This window comes from Hyperolius riggenbachi, chromosome 6 (genome assembly GCF_040937935.1).
Source record: "Hyperolius riggenbachi isolate aHypRig1 chromosome 6, aHypRig1.pri, whole genome shotgun sequence".
Classification (NCBI taxonomy): domain Eukaryota; kingdom Metazoa; phylum Chordata; class Amphibia; order Anura; family Hyperoliidae; genus Hyperolius; species Hyperolius riggenbachi.
Window position 1 is genome coordinate 287,180,783 of NC_090651.1, and position 15,532 is coordinate 287,196,314.

At 46.4% G+C, this 15,532-nt stretch overlaps 1 protein-coding gene across 10 annotated transcripts in view; it reads right to left on the minus strand.

Annotated features, from left to right (window-relative positions):
* Positions 1–4,394, minus strand: part of LOC137522782 (protein phosphatase 1 regulatory subunit 12C-like) — a 58,578-nt gene extending 54,184 nt beyond the window's left edge. For 8 of the 10 annotated variants that reach the window (XM_068242868.1, XM_068242863.1, XM_068242861.1 and 5 more), the window contains exon 1: positions 4,285–4,394. The gene's annotated coding sequence lies outside the window, so the exon portion shown is untranslated. Of the gene's footprint in view, positions 1–4,170; positions 4,225–4,284 lie in introns of those variants that run through there. The other 2 variants (XM_068242865.1, XM_068242860.1) reach the window with 2 other exon arrangements.
* Positions 4,395–15,532: the final 11,138 nt, after the last annotated feature.

The following is a 15,532-nucleotide window of genomic DNA, read 5'->3' on the forward strand; positions in this document are numbered from 1 at the left end:
TCAGAGTTGATGGGAAGATGGATGGAGCCAAATACAGGGCAATCTTGGAAGAAAACCTCTTGGAGTCTGCAAAAGACTTGAGACTGGGGCGGAGAATTCACTTTCCAACAGGACAACGACTCTAAACATAAAGCCAGGGCAACAATGGAATGGTTTAAAACAAAACCTATCCATGTTTTAGAAGGGCCCAGTCAAAGTCTAGATCTAATTCCAATCGAGAATCTGTGGCAAGATCTGAAAACTGCTGTTTACAAACATCTAATCTGACTGAGCTGGAGCTGTTTTGCAAAGAAGAATGGGCAAGTATTTCAGTCTCTAGATGTGCAAAGCTGGTAGAGACATACCCTAAAAGACTGGCAGCTGTAATTGCAGCCAAAGGTGGTTCTACAAAGTTCAAAAGGTGGTTCTACTCAGGGGGCTGAATAAATATGCAGTTATTTATATGTAAAAAAAAATGTTTGGAATCATGTATGATTTTCGTTCCACTTCTTACATGTACACCACTTTGTATTGGTCTTTCACGAGGAATTCCAGTAAAATTGACTCATGTTTGTGGCAGTAATATGACAAAATGTGGAAAACTTCAAGGGGGCCGAATACTTTTGCAAGCCACTGTATATAGGTATCCAACTGTACAGGTTACTAATGTGGAACATATACAGAAATGAAATAAAAGTCCTCAACACATTCAAGGGAAAAAAAGTTCAGAATGTGTGCAGAACTTTCCAGTGGAATTAGTTAAAACACCTCTAAAAACCTAATATATGTACAGGACAATATTATAAGCCCCACTGTATAAGAAAAAGTGATATAAAATGCTTTGCATGTGTCAGACCCAATAGTGTTTTGTACATTCTTGATAACGTCCTTGTATAATTCCATAGTATACAATAGCTTCTTTACAAATAATGGAAGTAGTGTAGGCCACCAAGATGAACGATGGGGAAATGTAAAATTCCAATGATCACGCTTCTAGTTCTACACATCTAAAGGTGCCCATTAACAGTACAATCTCCAAACAATTAACTGTACAATTGATCAGGTGTAGTTAATGGCGCAGATCGTTGAGGAACGATCAATGTATTGATCTGGATTGTGGAATGATGCCTTTGGTCTGATCTGATTGCTCATCATTTCCCCCTTGTTAAAGAGGGATTGTCAGCCACAAAATCAAATTCCATTTACCCGCTGCACTGTGTTCACTATACAGCCTGTCTCCAATCTATTCAGGAATGTTTCTGCTGTGGCCTTGAGGAAGACGTGAGAAGCCCTCTTCTTAGGTAAGTATCTCCTTTTTTTATTTGTATAATGTCTCAAGTTCACGTTACGCTTTTTATTTATTTTTTTTCACATAATTCCAACCCTACAGTGCTTAAAATAATTCTCACAACACAGTACTCTAAACATTATGCCCAGACTAGTCATTAACTCCCCATTTCTTTGTGAATCCCATTTCGAGCGCTGTTAAAACATTGCAGATTTGGGCGCAGCTGGCGCCGCCATACGCTGTAATAGGAATTACGGCTATAGCTGCACTCAGTGAGTAATTTGGGCACCGTCAAAAGATGGAGCTCTAATTACTTTTAAAACACTGTCATTCGGCCGCCAGCAATAGCTGGAAGCCGAATTACATCATTCCCACCATCCACACCGACCTGGAAGGGGAATAGTAATTAGCGCCGCCGGGACCTGAGCAGGGTAAGCTGTATATCGGCTTTATCCTGCGCCCAAATCTGCCGGCAGCGATCTCATAGGTGTTAGTACACTGTAGCAAGAAATATTATCCGGCACTCAGCTGCTTTTTCCAGAGGGTGGGCCTTATTCACAAAAGCACCTGCTTTACATACAATGATGATCCCCACCTCTTGTTCAAAAATACCTTCCAGTCGGCTCACAACCAAAACGGAGAGACGTGCAGCAAGTTAGAATAGTGCAGAGCACAACCGTAAACACGTCACATGAAGAAAAAATACTGTGCACCTGTCTCTTTCAGCGTTTTTATTTCTGTTCTTCAGCCGACAACCAACAGTGTTAAACGTACAGCAGAAAAAAGATGAGTCAAACCTGATTAGTGGAAGGTGTAGAGGTGTACAGGGGAAAGGTGACCAGGGGATGAACGGATGGCACTACGGCCGTTTCACGCCTGACTGGGGCTTGCTCACATGCGTCCTTAGGACACGCACGTGAGCAAGCGCCAGTCAGGCGTGAAACGGCTGTAGTGCCGTCCGTTCATCATGGATGGTGGGAATGATGTAATTCGGCTTCCAGCTATTGCTGCCGGCCGAATGACAGTGTTTTAAAAGTAATTAGAGCTCCATCTTTTGATGGTTCCCAAATTACTCACTGAGCGCAGCTATAGCCGTAATTCCTAGTACAGCGTATGGCGGCGCCAGGCCGCCAGCTGCGCCTATATCTCCTGCAATGTTTTAACAGCGCTCGAAATGGGATTCACAAAGAAATGGGGAGTTAATGACTAGTCTGGGCATAATGTTTAGTGGCTTCTTACGTCTTCCTCAAGGCCACTGCCCTCTGGACCCGTTGGAAGATTGCTGCTACACTCCTCTTCCTGCATGAGTGCGGCCGTTCTGCACCTGCGCGAATACAACTGTGCCTGCGCACGTGAGCAAGCGCCAGTCAGGCCTGAAACGGCTGTAGTGCCGTACGTTCATCCCCTGTACACCTCTACACCTTCCACACCTTCCACCAATCAGGTTTGACTCATCTTTTTTCTGCTGTACGTTTAACACTGTTGGTTGTCGGCTCCAGAACAGAAATAAAAACGCTGAAAGAGACAGGTGCACAGTATTTTTTCTTCATGTGACGTGTGATTTCATAGGTGTGCTCCCATTCTGCCTGTTAACACCCTCAATACTGTCTCTCCTTACAAACACAGAGTTTCTATATCTGTGCATTTTTCCTCTCTACTAGCACTCCCATCCCTGATAATTTGCTAGGTGCACCCCAGTGTCTGCTTATCTCCCAGCTTCTGTTTACACCAATTGTCCTCCTGAACTACATACACACATTGCGATTTTTCAAGCGCTTTTTTTGCACGACGAGCACGATTTCAGGGTGCTGCGAAGAGGACACAATTAAGCAAGCATTTTGCTTAATCGTTCAGCGATTAAGACCGTCACAGCAGATCTTTAAGATTTCCAACGTCTCCCGCACAAAGTGCAGATCATTTAAACTCTTGTTCATGCCAGTCGTGTTTACATGGGTAATAAGATGGCACTTTTTAATTACAGGTACAGTTTACATTACACCCTTGTAGCTAATAGAAGTTACAATGTTAAAAAATATTTTAGATGTAGTGTATATAGGATTCTTGAGCGTGAAATCTTTTGTAATGTTCTGACTCCGATAATAATATAGCATTTAAAGGGAACTTGAAGTGAGGAAAATCATTTAAAATAAACACATGACGTAGCTGCAAATGAATATTACATACTTACCTCACCGTCAGTTCCTCTCAGAAGCTCACCATTTTCTTCTTACAGTGATCCCTCCCAGTTCTGACAATATTTGATCAGAACTGAAATATACCAGTTGCTGTCAGTTATATATCAGCAGCTGTCAATTACAACTGAATGTGCAAGGTAAAGTCCATGTTTCCCTATGGCTCAAGTGGGGAAAATTACAGTTTAACAGTGTGCTGACCAGGAAGCTGTTAGGGGGCAAAGGCCATTTTTAAAATGGAGGACGGAGAAATCCATTGATCACAGTGGACAAACAGGATGCAGGAGAGGAGAAAAAGATTGAGTAGTAGACTACACAAGAGGTAAGTATGACCTGTGTATGGTTATTTTGACTTTTTACTTCCAGTTCAGGTTCTCTTTAAAAGAAACACTACCTTTCACTCCATAAGGCAGCAAAGATGAACAGCGTTTATGTATTTTACTAATCCAGTGCTGCCGTTTCAGACCAATTTTAGAATCCCAAGCAAAACAGCCCTTACCTTCCTCCATTGCTAATGTCCCTGCCTATACTCCTGCTCTCCCTAGACCCGGTCATCCCCCAATTTCCAGGGCTCTACCTCCATACAGGTGCCCTTTACACAGGAAGACATCACTACATGAAGCACAGGCTCCCTCTCCTTTCCATTACATATAATGCCCCTCCTCCACAGTGCTCTGTGTTCCTCAGTGATAAGTGCAGAGCAGCACTTACTGGGGGTAATAAGGAAGGGCTGCAGCTGTGTCACTGTATATAGTAGATCTAGCATGGCAGCTGTGTCACTGCGTACATACTGTAGTAGCTCTATGGGGAAAAAGCTAAGCTCACGTGTGGCTGCATTGGTCCCATGTGGTCACGTGTTGCTGCATGTGCAGTCCTCAGCGGTGATGCGCGTGACATATGCTTCATATGCGCCTCTAAATCTCCCTGGAGACCACTTCCTCTCAGCAGCACCAGATGGCACTGGCAGCTAGCCTATCCCAGTCCAGTACATCGACTCCACCAGAAACATGAAGTGAGAGAGAGCGGCCATCCTATTAGTAAGTGCATCCGGAGCTCCCCCATGTGGCTGGTAGTAGGAACTACCGTGCTGAGGCTGGATCGCTGCAGCTGAAGCAGATTGATGCGAGTAGAAATGATTGTTTACAGTGTACACACTCAGGGCTAGTACACACTTGTGCGCTTTTCAGCGCTTTGCTGATTGCCATCGATCAGCACAGTGCTGTTGCCTGTTGCTAATGTATTCCTATGGGAGCGTTCTCACTGCACGGTTTGCAATTTGTATAAATCGCAAATGTGCATGCAGCGCTTTGGGTGCAATTGTAATGTGATTCTTGTTCTCTCCAATAGGAATCACAATGCAATTTGCGGTTCAGAATTGCAGTTGTGATTCACATTTTGTGTTAATTTTGTAAACCAGTCCTCACAATCGCTCCTTTGAATCGCGCGGTTGCAGCAATTTGCCTTGTTATTCCTGTTCGACAGAACGAGTATCATATCGCGATCGCCCCCAAAGCACTGCATGCAGCAAGTTGCGATTTATGCAAATCACATACACTACAATGAGAATAATCCCATATGAATACACTAGCAACAGTGCTTTGCTGATCACCAGCACTCAGCAAAGGCGCTAGCAAACCTGGGCACTGGAGAAAAAGCACTTTACCTATTATTAACCCCCCCCTACTCCCAACATGCCACCCATTCCCTAACCTCTACCAGTAACAATTACTAGATATGGGTTTTGGCTACATAATAGCCCAAATTACCTGCTTCTGTAACTAATTACACTAAAGTACACCTGTGACATTAAATTAGGCAAAATGGTACCTTAAGAGGGGGAAGCCTCTGGATCCTAATGAGGCTTTCTCCATCCTCCTCAGTCAACCCAATCCATCACTGGCACCCTTGCAGCAACAGTGGCAATAATCATAGGCGCCCGCACGTCGGGCAAACCTAGCGTCAGACCTCTGATCAGCCGGCGACCACTAAGTGCAGGCGCTAGGACCTAGTGGACACCGCACTGATATGCGGACGTGACATCACTTCCGCATATGCAGCGTGGTGTCTCACTGGTCTCCGGCTGATTCTGAGGTCTGATGCTGGGCTGCTGCCGCTGTCACTATGGTGAGTGGGGCCCTGTCGCTACCTGCACTGGGGGGCTCATGTCACTACCTGAACTGGGGAGTCCCTGTCACTACATACACTGGGGGTCCCTGTCACTACCTAAACTGGGGGGCTCCTGTCACTAACTGAACTAGGAGGCACCTTTCACTACCTGAACTGGGGGTCCCTGTCACTACCTAAACTGGGGGGCTCCTGTCACTACCTAAACTGGGGGGCTCCTGTCATTAACTGAACTAGGGGGCTCCTGTCACTAACTAAGCTAGGAGGCACCTGTCACTAACTAAACTGGGGGGCCCTGTCATTACCTGAACTGTGGGGCTCCTGTCACTAACTGAACTAGGGGGCTCCTGTCACTAACTAAACTAGGAGGCACCTGTCACTACCTAAACTGGGGGGCCCTGTCACTACCTGAACTGGGGGGTACCTGTCACTACCTTAACTGGGGGGCTCCTGTCACTAACTAAACTAGGAGGCACCTGTCACTACCTAAACTGAGGGGCTCTGTCACTACCTAATCTGGGGGGCTCCTGGCGCTACCTAAACTAGGGGGCACATGTCACCACCTAAACTATCCAGGCCAGCCAGCCCAGCATCACCAACAGCCAACCAGCCCAGAATCACTTCCAAAAAGGCCACAGCATCACCACCAGTCAGGCTAGCCTTTACTCCAACCAGCCAAGCACATTCCAGCATCACCGCCAGCCAGGCCAGCCCAGCATCACCGCCAGCCAGCCCAGCCACAGCATCACCGCCAGCCAAGCCACAGCATCACCGCCAGCAAGGCCACAGCATCACCGCCAGCCAGGCCACAGCATCACTGCCAGGCCTTTAAGCCCACACATCATCCCCAAGCCAGCCAAAAACAGTACTGCCAGGCCAGCCAAGCACAGCAGCCAGTAGAGAATTCAGAAGCCAGGTGAGAGGTGTCTAACATATTAAGGGGGCATTCTGCCTATTTATGTGAAATGCTGTCTATTTATGTGCCTCATGACTACTGAATTTGTCTTGTTGGGGGCCTCATGGTTACTGAATTTGTCTTGTTAGGGGCCTCATGATTGCTAAATTTGTCTTGTTGGGGGCCTCATGATTTGTTGGGGGCCTCGTGATTGCTGAATTTGTCTTGTTGGGGGCCTCATGATTGCTGAATTTGTCTTGATGTGGGCCTCATGATTGCTGAATTTGTCTTGTTGGGGGTCGCACGATTGCTAACTGCGAGACTATGGGAAAAGCTGAATCATCATCATATGAGACAATAGCATTAAACCTACTTGTTTAGCTTTAAAACAGAAAATAAAACTGAGAGGTTCTACAAAAAGGAATACATTTTTCAGGAGTAGGATGAATGAAATTGTTTATCTTCACAGTTTATTTTCAACTTGGATTTTCCATAATGTTCATGTATTAGTTAAAACGTTTGCATCCAGTTTAATTTGCGATAGATAAGTGACTTTTGGGTTGCAGTTTGGGCACTCTGCCTCCAAAAGGTTTGCCACCACTGTCCTAGTCTAATGTCCCACCATTGCTATGTTCATGTAAATTTGGCTCCACCCATGACCACACCCACATTCTGTTCCATGACCACACCCATTTTTCGGCGAGGCGCGCTACGTGCGCCGCACAATGTACCCACATTTTTGGCGCGCACCACTCAACCCCCACCCATTTTGCCTCCCCACCCCTGGAACATTTTCCGCAGACGCCCATGACCATAATATGTACATTCACCACTGCGCGCAGATGCATTAGCGGCTTTCCGCTCAGGCTCCAGCAGAAATAGCTGAAAGCGACTGGGTTCAGCTCGCCTGCACAGTAGAGCGGACATAATAGTGCTTGGCTATTCCCGCAGGAGCCCAAAGGGAAAACTGCTACTGCACCTGCATGCACCAGCGACAATCGGAGTTTTTGTGGTGCCAGTGCAGAATCGCCTCTGCTGAGGAGGACGGGGAGCCTCTTTAGGATCCAGAGACTTCTCCCTACCAAGGTAACTCTACCCCCCAGGGGCACTTTGCCAGCGGTGATCATCGCTGGCAGACTTTGTACAAAGTCCCCTGGAGTGGCTCTGAACACGATCTGCTCTCATAGGCTTATGCCTATGAGAGAGGATTGGCCTGATTGGCCATCCGGGGGAGGGAGGGGATAGGGAGAAAAAGTCACATTTATTTTACAAAACAAATAAATAAAAAAAAAGCCTGCAACAGCGATCAGAGACCACCAACAGAAATCTCTGTTGGTGGGCAGAAAGGGGGGGGGATTAATTTGTATGCTATGTTTTCTTTTTATGGCTCTGCAGCGAGTTGTCAAAGCTGCAGAGCACTGAATTGTAAAAAAAATTGCCTGATCACTAGAGGGGTGTAAGCCTGTGGTCCTTAAGCGGTTAAAGGCGAATGCCCCCCCCTTCCCCGTGGCAGGCGTGCACGTCAGTGGATGCTTAGCTCATCAAAATGGATGATTATACAACGTTGTAGTTCATCCAATTCATGTAAAAATAGGATTGTGAGAAAACGCGGAAAAACCGCCGTGTGTGCTCAGAACAAGGCGGCTGATTCCGCGTCCAACGCGGCGGTTTGTAAGCGTGGGCCTACGTCTGATAGTATGGCTAGACGTGGAGAAACCGCCGCATGCTTTGATAGCGGTGCGGCTGGTTTCGCGTCCAGCGCGGCGGGTGGTTCACAACACATGTCTGGTGTGGCTGAGACTGATAGTCCACATAGGTTCAGAAGGATGCGCGCGCGCTGAGAGGCAGAACTTTTATGACAGCCAGAAGCGAGTCAGCTGACCAAGCCGGTCAGCTGACGTTGCAACCAGTTCCCATTGGTCCAGCACTTAGGGGAGGCGCTGGATAGCGCTGTACTATATATACTGGGTGCTGGTCATTCACTGGTTGTCTGCCGTTGCGATCACTACGTGGAAGCACTCAGACCTTTTGTCAGAATCTGTGTTGTTATTCTGTTATACTTTAGACTAGTTCCAGGGTGTTGATGATCACGGACCTCACACCCAAGCCTAGGGACTTGTATTACCATTCTGTTATACTTCAGACTAGTTCCAGGGTGTTGATGATCAAGGACCTCACACCCAAGTCTAGGAATCTGTATTACCATTCTGCTATTATTCAGACTAGTTCCAGGGTGTTGATGATCAAGGACCTCACACCTAAGTCTAGGGACTTGTGTTACCATTCTGTTATATATCAGACTAGTTCCAGGGTGTTGATGATCACGGAGCTCACACCCAAGACTAGGCATTGTTTATTATCTGTTATGACTTTCTGCTTTCCTGACCACTCTTCTGATCACTGATTCGGTACCTCGCTATATCTGATACTCTGTTGCCAAACCTTGCGTGCCTTAGGATTACCGAATCAGTCTCCTGTCTTTGTACTGTGTCTGTCCGTGTGTTGCCGACCTGGCTTGTCCGACCTCGAGAACTATCTTTTCAGTTAAGTGATAGTTCACAGATCAGTCAGTGACATCCTGCCTTTGGTGTCACTCACGCTCTGGCCATTCCTACCCCTAGCCTGGCTCCTCCCAGCGGGAGAGTCCCAGGTTAGTGGAAGGTACTTGTTCTCCAGGACAGTATTGCCTACTGCCCTGATACATGTTCCCCAGGTATTCTCCTCAAAGTATTACTGTTGCACCAAACACTCATATTACTCAGGTATCCAGAGGTTAGTGATATATCTGATTATCGGTGATACTGCAGATCATCAATAATCGAGTATATATCTGCATTTTTGGTGATACTGCAGATCACCAATAATCAGATTCTCTCTGTGTTACACCGATCGTTACAAGGATGTTTTAAAACGTCCATTTTTCAGCAAGTGGTTTTAAATACACATTTCACTGTTTCCTTTAAACTAGTGCAGAAGTACTACATATTGTAGACTAGACAATGCTCAGCCTTTGGGAGTGTAAGGCACCTTATTCGCTGTATTTGGGACGGTCAGTAAGATGGAAAGGAATCTAAATTGATGCAGAATTATAGAACTGTTGTATGCAAATGTATGCATCTTGAAAATGGACCGATCACATTCCGCCCGGGCTGGATTCAATGGTTCATTTTCAAGCTGGATAACATTGTGTACAAAACGTGCATGATCTTGCATCTCACTGATCATCCCTCTGCTACATGTGTTACATTTCTTAACAATTTTTGGAATGTGTAATCTAATGCTAAAATGTGCAGAATAAAATATACATATGTTATTAAAAGCTGTCTGCTAATAGGCAGTAAAAGGTTTTGACCCTACTCTGGGTTATATCACAACATAGTAAGGGCTTCTGAAAGGTGAGTGACACTAGCAGTCATGTGATTGCAGTAACATGCATGTTCATGCAGTGAACACTTTTGGTTATAAATCTGCAAAGGTTGGCATTAATAACAAATAATTTGCACTGCAGGTGCATATATGGAACTACTCTCATATGAATGGTATTGCACTTCTTTTCAGGAGTTCTTCCTGTGTTGTAATATAACCCAGGAAGGGTTGCAAACAGTGGCGTAGCGATAGGGCGTGCAGAGGTTGTGACCACACTGGGGCCCTTGGGCCAGAGAGTCCCTGAGGCCAAGGTCCTCTCTCTCAACCGCAGTTTTAGCTCTTTATTGGTCCTGTGCTATTCACTTCTATAGATGCTTCAAATAGTGATAATCATTAACAAACTATCCCCCATCCCCTTATTGCACCTCTAACACTGTAGCTGTCCTTGGTGGGTTTTAGTCCGCTGTATCAATTTATGTATAGAGTGCTTGGGGGGCCCAACGTAAAAGTTGCATTGGGGCCCATAGCTCCTTAGCTACACCACTGCTCACAGGTTTGCTTAAATGTATATTCAAGGAGTGTATTGTCATTAGTACATAGCCAGCACCTGCTTATATGTTTTTTGGGGCTTTTTTGCACCTTAGTGGTTTTTTGCCACATGGAGGATAGTGGCGGTATGTATTTTTCCTAGATTTTTACACCCTCTCCCTCATATTTGACCAATGTTCATCATTATTATTACCATTACATAGATTAGGTTCTGCTTTGTTTTTATTTTACTTGTTTGCTATTGATTATGGATTTAACCATTTCACAACTGAGGGGTTTTACCCCTGAAACACCAGCGCGATTTTTACCTTTCAGCGCTGCTTCCATTCTAGTATTGATGTACTATGATTGGTTATTGGGGACTGGAGAGTCCCCATAACCAATCATAGTACTGCAGAGCCGGGGTGTGTGCGCGCGCGCGGGTCGCGGGGGTGCGCGATCGCGCGCTGCACGTTTGTTTACCTACATTGTATTGAATGAAGACGGCTTCTGTTTGAAGCCGTCTTCATTCTACTCGCAATCGGCGAGGCTAATTGGATTTAGGAACGCTTGTTCCTAACATCCAATTAGTCACCTGCTGTGCGGGCTGGCTGGAGTCTGAACGAGAGTTCCCCGCCCACTCCCAGCCAGTAAACAAACAAGTGCGCCTTTCTCCGTCCCTGGGGGTGAAGCGGTGCGCAGAGGGACGGAGAAATTTAGCACTGGGGGGGGGGGTGAAGTGGTTAATGAAGATTTTACAGTGCTGAAAACATGATCACTTTATTTTCCCTCTTTTTTTTGTAATAATATGGCACTATATAAATTATAATTAATAATGATAAATAATAATGTGGGACACACTGTTACCTATATTATTTAGGGACATATTGTTTTATATTATTTGAGGTTGGCTCCCTAATTTCTATTTGGGGTCATGCTGCTGCCTAAATTATATGGGGCACATTGCTGCATAATTATGGTATTTGAGGGACATGCTGGCTGTCACTTGGTGGACATGGCTGCCTATTATTTGGGGACAAGACCGCCTGTTATTCGGGGTACATGACTGCCTGTTATTTGGGAGGCATGTTGCTTGTTATTTGGAGGATTTTTTGCTTGTTATTTGGAGCACATGGCTGCAGGGAGTGGAGTCGGAGCAATTTTGGGTACCCGGAGTTGGAGTCGGTGATTTCATAAACTGAGTCGTCGGAGTCGGATGATTTTTTTGAACAAAATCCATATCCCTGGTAAGTATTAGACTAAGGAGTCGGAGTTGGAGTCATTTTGGGTACCTGGAGTCGGAGTTGGAGTCTGAGTCAGTGGTTACATAACCTGAAGAGTCGGAGTTGGAGTCGGAAGATTTTTGTACCGACTCCACGATTTTGATCAATTTCGATTGATTTGATCTATCTGACAGGATGGAAAATCTAGTTCGATCTGCTGCTGGCAACAGATCAATGGCCCATAGAGTTGCTTTGGATCTAATGGTGCAATAATGCATTTAGATCGATTTTCAATAGATTTCCAAAAGATTTAATTCTAAAATCTATTGGAAATCTGTTCCTAGTGTGTGGCACACATCAGATAGATTGCTGTCAGATTCGACCTGACTGACATCTGACAGAAATCTATCTGATGGTTGAATCTGCGTCAAATCTATAACTGTATGGCCACCTTTAGTCCCAACTCCTAAATGATAAGCAAAGAAAGAAACAAAGGAACACAGCCTAGTTATCTGTATGCTTAGCACTGTACATACACATGTCTATCTCATCGGGGGTTAAAGGTGGCCATACACTGGTCGATTTGCCATCAGATTCGACCAACAGATAGATCCCTCTCTGATCGAATCTGATCAGAGAGGGATCGTATGGCTACCTTTACAGCAAACAGATTGTGAACGGTTTCAGGCTGAAATCGGTTCACAATCTGTTGTGGTGGTGCTACTGCTGCCGCCCCCGCCCTCCCGCATACATTACCTGCTCCGCCGGCGCGACTCCAGTCTCCCGGTCACCGCTGCTCTGTCTGCGCTCTGGTCTCCAGGTCCCGCATGCCTCACTTCTTCTAGCCCGGCAGGAAGTTTAAACAGTAGAGGGCGCTCTACTGTTTAAACTTCCTGCCGGGCTAGAAGAAGTGAGGCATGCCGGACCTGGAGACCAGAGCGCAGACAGAGCAGCGGTGACCGGGAGACTGGAGTCGCGCCGGCGGAGCAGGTAATGTATGCGGGCTCTATTGCGTCGGTCGTCGGGCACTCGAACGCCGCTAGCGATGCGCTCTTTACCCGCGGGCGATCGACGGTTATTTTACGCACGGCGCGATCGACGGGATCGGACGAAATGGATCGAAATTCGGCGTGTAGCGTGAACGGTTGGCAGCAGATTCGATCCCAGTGATCGAATCTGCTGTCGAAACGGGCGCAAATCGGGCCAGTGTATGGCCAGCTTAAGTCTCTAAACAGTGGTAATGTTACCTTGCTCAGATAGTGCACGGCAATATTTGCATGTACCACAAGTTACACGATTAGCCTGACCCGTGGTACTCGAGTACTACAACCGTTGCTACGGTAATGCGCATTACTAAAGGTTGCCATACACTTATAGATTTGCAGAAGATTCTACCATGGGGACAGACCCGTAAGTTGACAGTCCCAAGATTCAGGTCACATGGCCTCTGTTATCCCCAGCATGTCACTTCTTGCCAGGTGTGCCGCTAACATTTTTGTTGCCCCAAGCGGGAAATAATTTGTGGCCCTGCTACTTACATGGCCCCAGTCCAGCACAGAATCTCACCATTCTCCTGCTGGCCGCTTAGCTCTGGTCACCATGGTTACCTCCGGACAGCGCCTCTGATGTCATGAGAGGCTACAGCCGTAATTAGCTAGAATGGGCGTCTCAGCCAACACTATACACTGTTACGAAGGAAATGTCAAAAGTGAATATTTAGAACATGGCTCAGAGCGGTCTGGCTACTAAACCGTAGAGTGTAGAGAAAAAGCAGAACCCAGCTGCAAGCCAAAGCACTCAATGAGTCATGTATTAGAAAAATATAAAAAACATTTATTAATACAAATATATACCCTCCTAAACAAAAACTATCTATACAAGAATAGGCAATGAAGTTGTTAGTAAGCGGTCTGTAAGCATGCCCAGCACATGGTTAATAACAGCCTAAATGATGCAGAGTCCTCTCAGCAGTTCAGCATGTATATGAAAGCCTGGATCAGCATATGATCCGTAGATATATGGACTACAACAGGAAGCATGGCTCTTGTATGACAACAAAGTCCAGGTAACGGTAGCTCCAAAGATGCATGCAAATACACTGGCCTGAAAACTTTCAAATCGGACTGGCTCTAATATGGACCAATAATGTGCCACTGCTGATGATCAGCCATCAAACTGTAGGAACTAAAAATGTCCAATCGCAACATCCAAGTCCCAGTACAACAGTGTCCATAGAAAGAGAGCCATTAGCATAATAAAGCAAGCAGGTAAGTATCCAGTAAAGCAAGTTGGAACAGCGTTATAGCAACCAATCCTGTGATGGCATGAACTTCCGTGTGTACCATGCATCTGTTTGGAGAAGTCCATCAGATATGAAGAAAAGGCTCCATGATGTCAGTAGCGAGAGGGCATCAAGCTGTATCCCTTGTGACTGCCGCAGGCTGCAAAGTCAACTGGTTTCGCCGGTAATCCGGCTCTTCAGGACTCCAAGCCGTGTGAGTATTGCCTCGTGTGTTGGCAAGCGTTCTCCATGCCATAAAGGCGTTATACCCGGAAGTACGCAGGCCACGCGTCATAAGAGGCATGGCCTCTGCGTTCCAGGCAGCCCGGGCTGGCCGGAAGTTCCCAAGGCCGCGCATGCCCAATGCGCACAACCGGGTATCCAGCCGAGCGTGCGCAGACAGTAAGAGAAGGCAAACCGCTGGACGGACACATGACTCATTGAGTGCTTTGGCTTGCAGCTGGGTTCTGCTTTTTCTCTACACTCTACAGCCGTAATTAACCATGGTGACAGGATTGGAAGCTAGCCACAGGAGAGCGGTGAGATTCAGCACTGAATCGGGACATGTGAGCTATGGCGGAAGGGGCTAGGGAGCACAGGGCAGACTGCCAGGGACAGCAAGGCCCCTTCTAAAGTGAGGCCCCAAGCAGGGGCTTGGCTTGCTTGAGGTTTGTAGTATGATACCGCTGAACCAGGGCCGGCCTTAGGTTTTACAATGCCCTGAGCGGAACTAGTCTTTGGAGCCCCCCTCAGGTTATAATCCCCAACCGAATAAATGAAAAACAAGCACTGGGGAATATTCACTAAATTGCAGTAAAACTGTTGTGCGTAGGGAGTGCACAATTTTACTTATATCGAAAAAGCCCTGAGAAATTCGATCAGATATCTTGAACGCGTAAATATAAAGCTTTTACATTTTTTACAACTGATCATTTTTATCGAATTGTCGTAAAAATCTGATAATTTTATTGTATTGTTTGAGGCCCTCTTAAGCTAGATCAACATGCACAGTGCTTAAAGAGACTCTGAAGCAAATAAAATGTGCTATTTTTATCTTGTATTTCACTTCAGAACTAGTCTCAGTAAAGGTAAACCGCTGCATCCCTGCGGCAAAACGAGGGGTTTAGACCCCCTAAATCCCGGGGCAAACATCCACGACCATCTTTTCTTATTATTCCTGTTAAAATGCATTTAGAATAAAATGTACCACCCAAAGACAGCTTGATTTGTGGTGAAAACAACAAGATATAGATCAGCGATGGCGAACCTATGGCACGTGTGCCAGACCCGGCACGAGTAGCTGAATCTGCTGGCACGCCAACGCTGCTGCGCCCATTGCATGAACTGGCCATGGAGTCTACTAGACGCCGCGCCAGTTCACAGCCCGCAGCCCCGCTCCGGCCTGCAAAGTCTTCCGGCAGGCAGAGCAGGGTTACGGGAAGATGGCGTCCGAAGCCCTGTACTGGAGACTATTTGTTTCTCCAGTACAGGGCTTCGGGCACCATTTTCCCATAGCCCTGCTATTGCATTCAGCGCGGGAGATATTCAGGAGGATCGTCCGGGGGAGCGGCGCGCCAGAGGCCGGCCGGGTGAGGAGACTTCTGTCAGGTGAGTAAATTCCTTTTTTTGCAGGTGAAATGTTGCCCACTGCGTTTA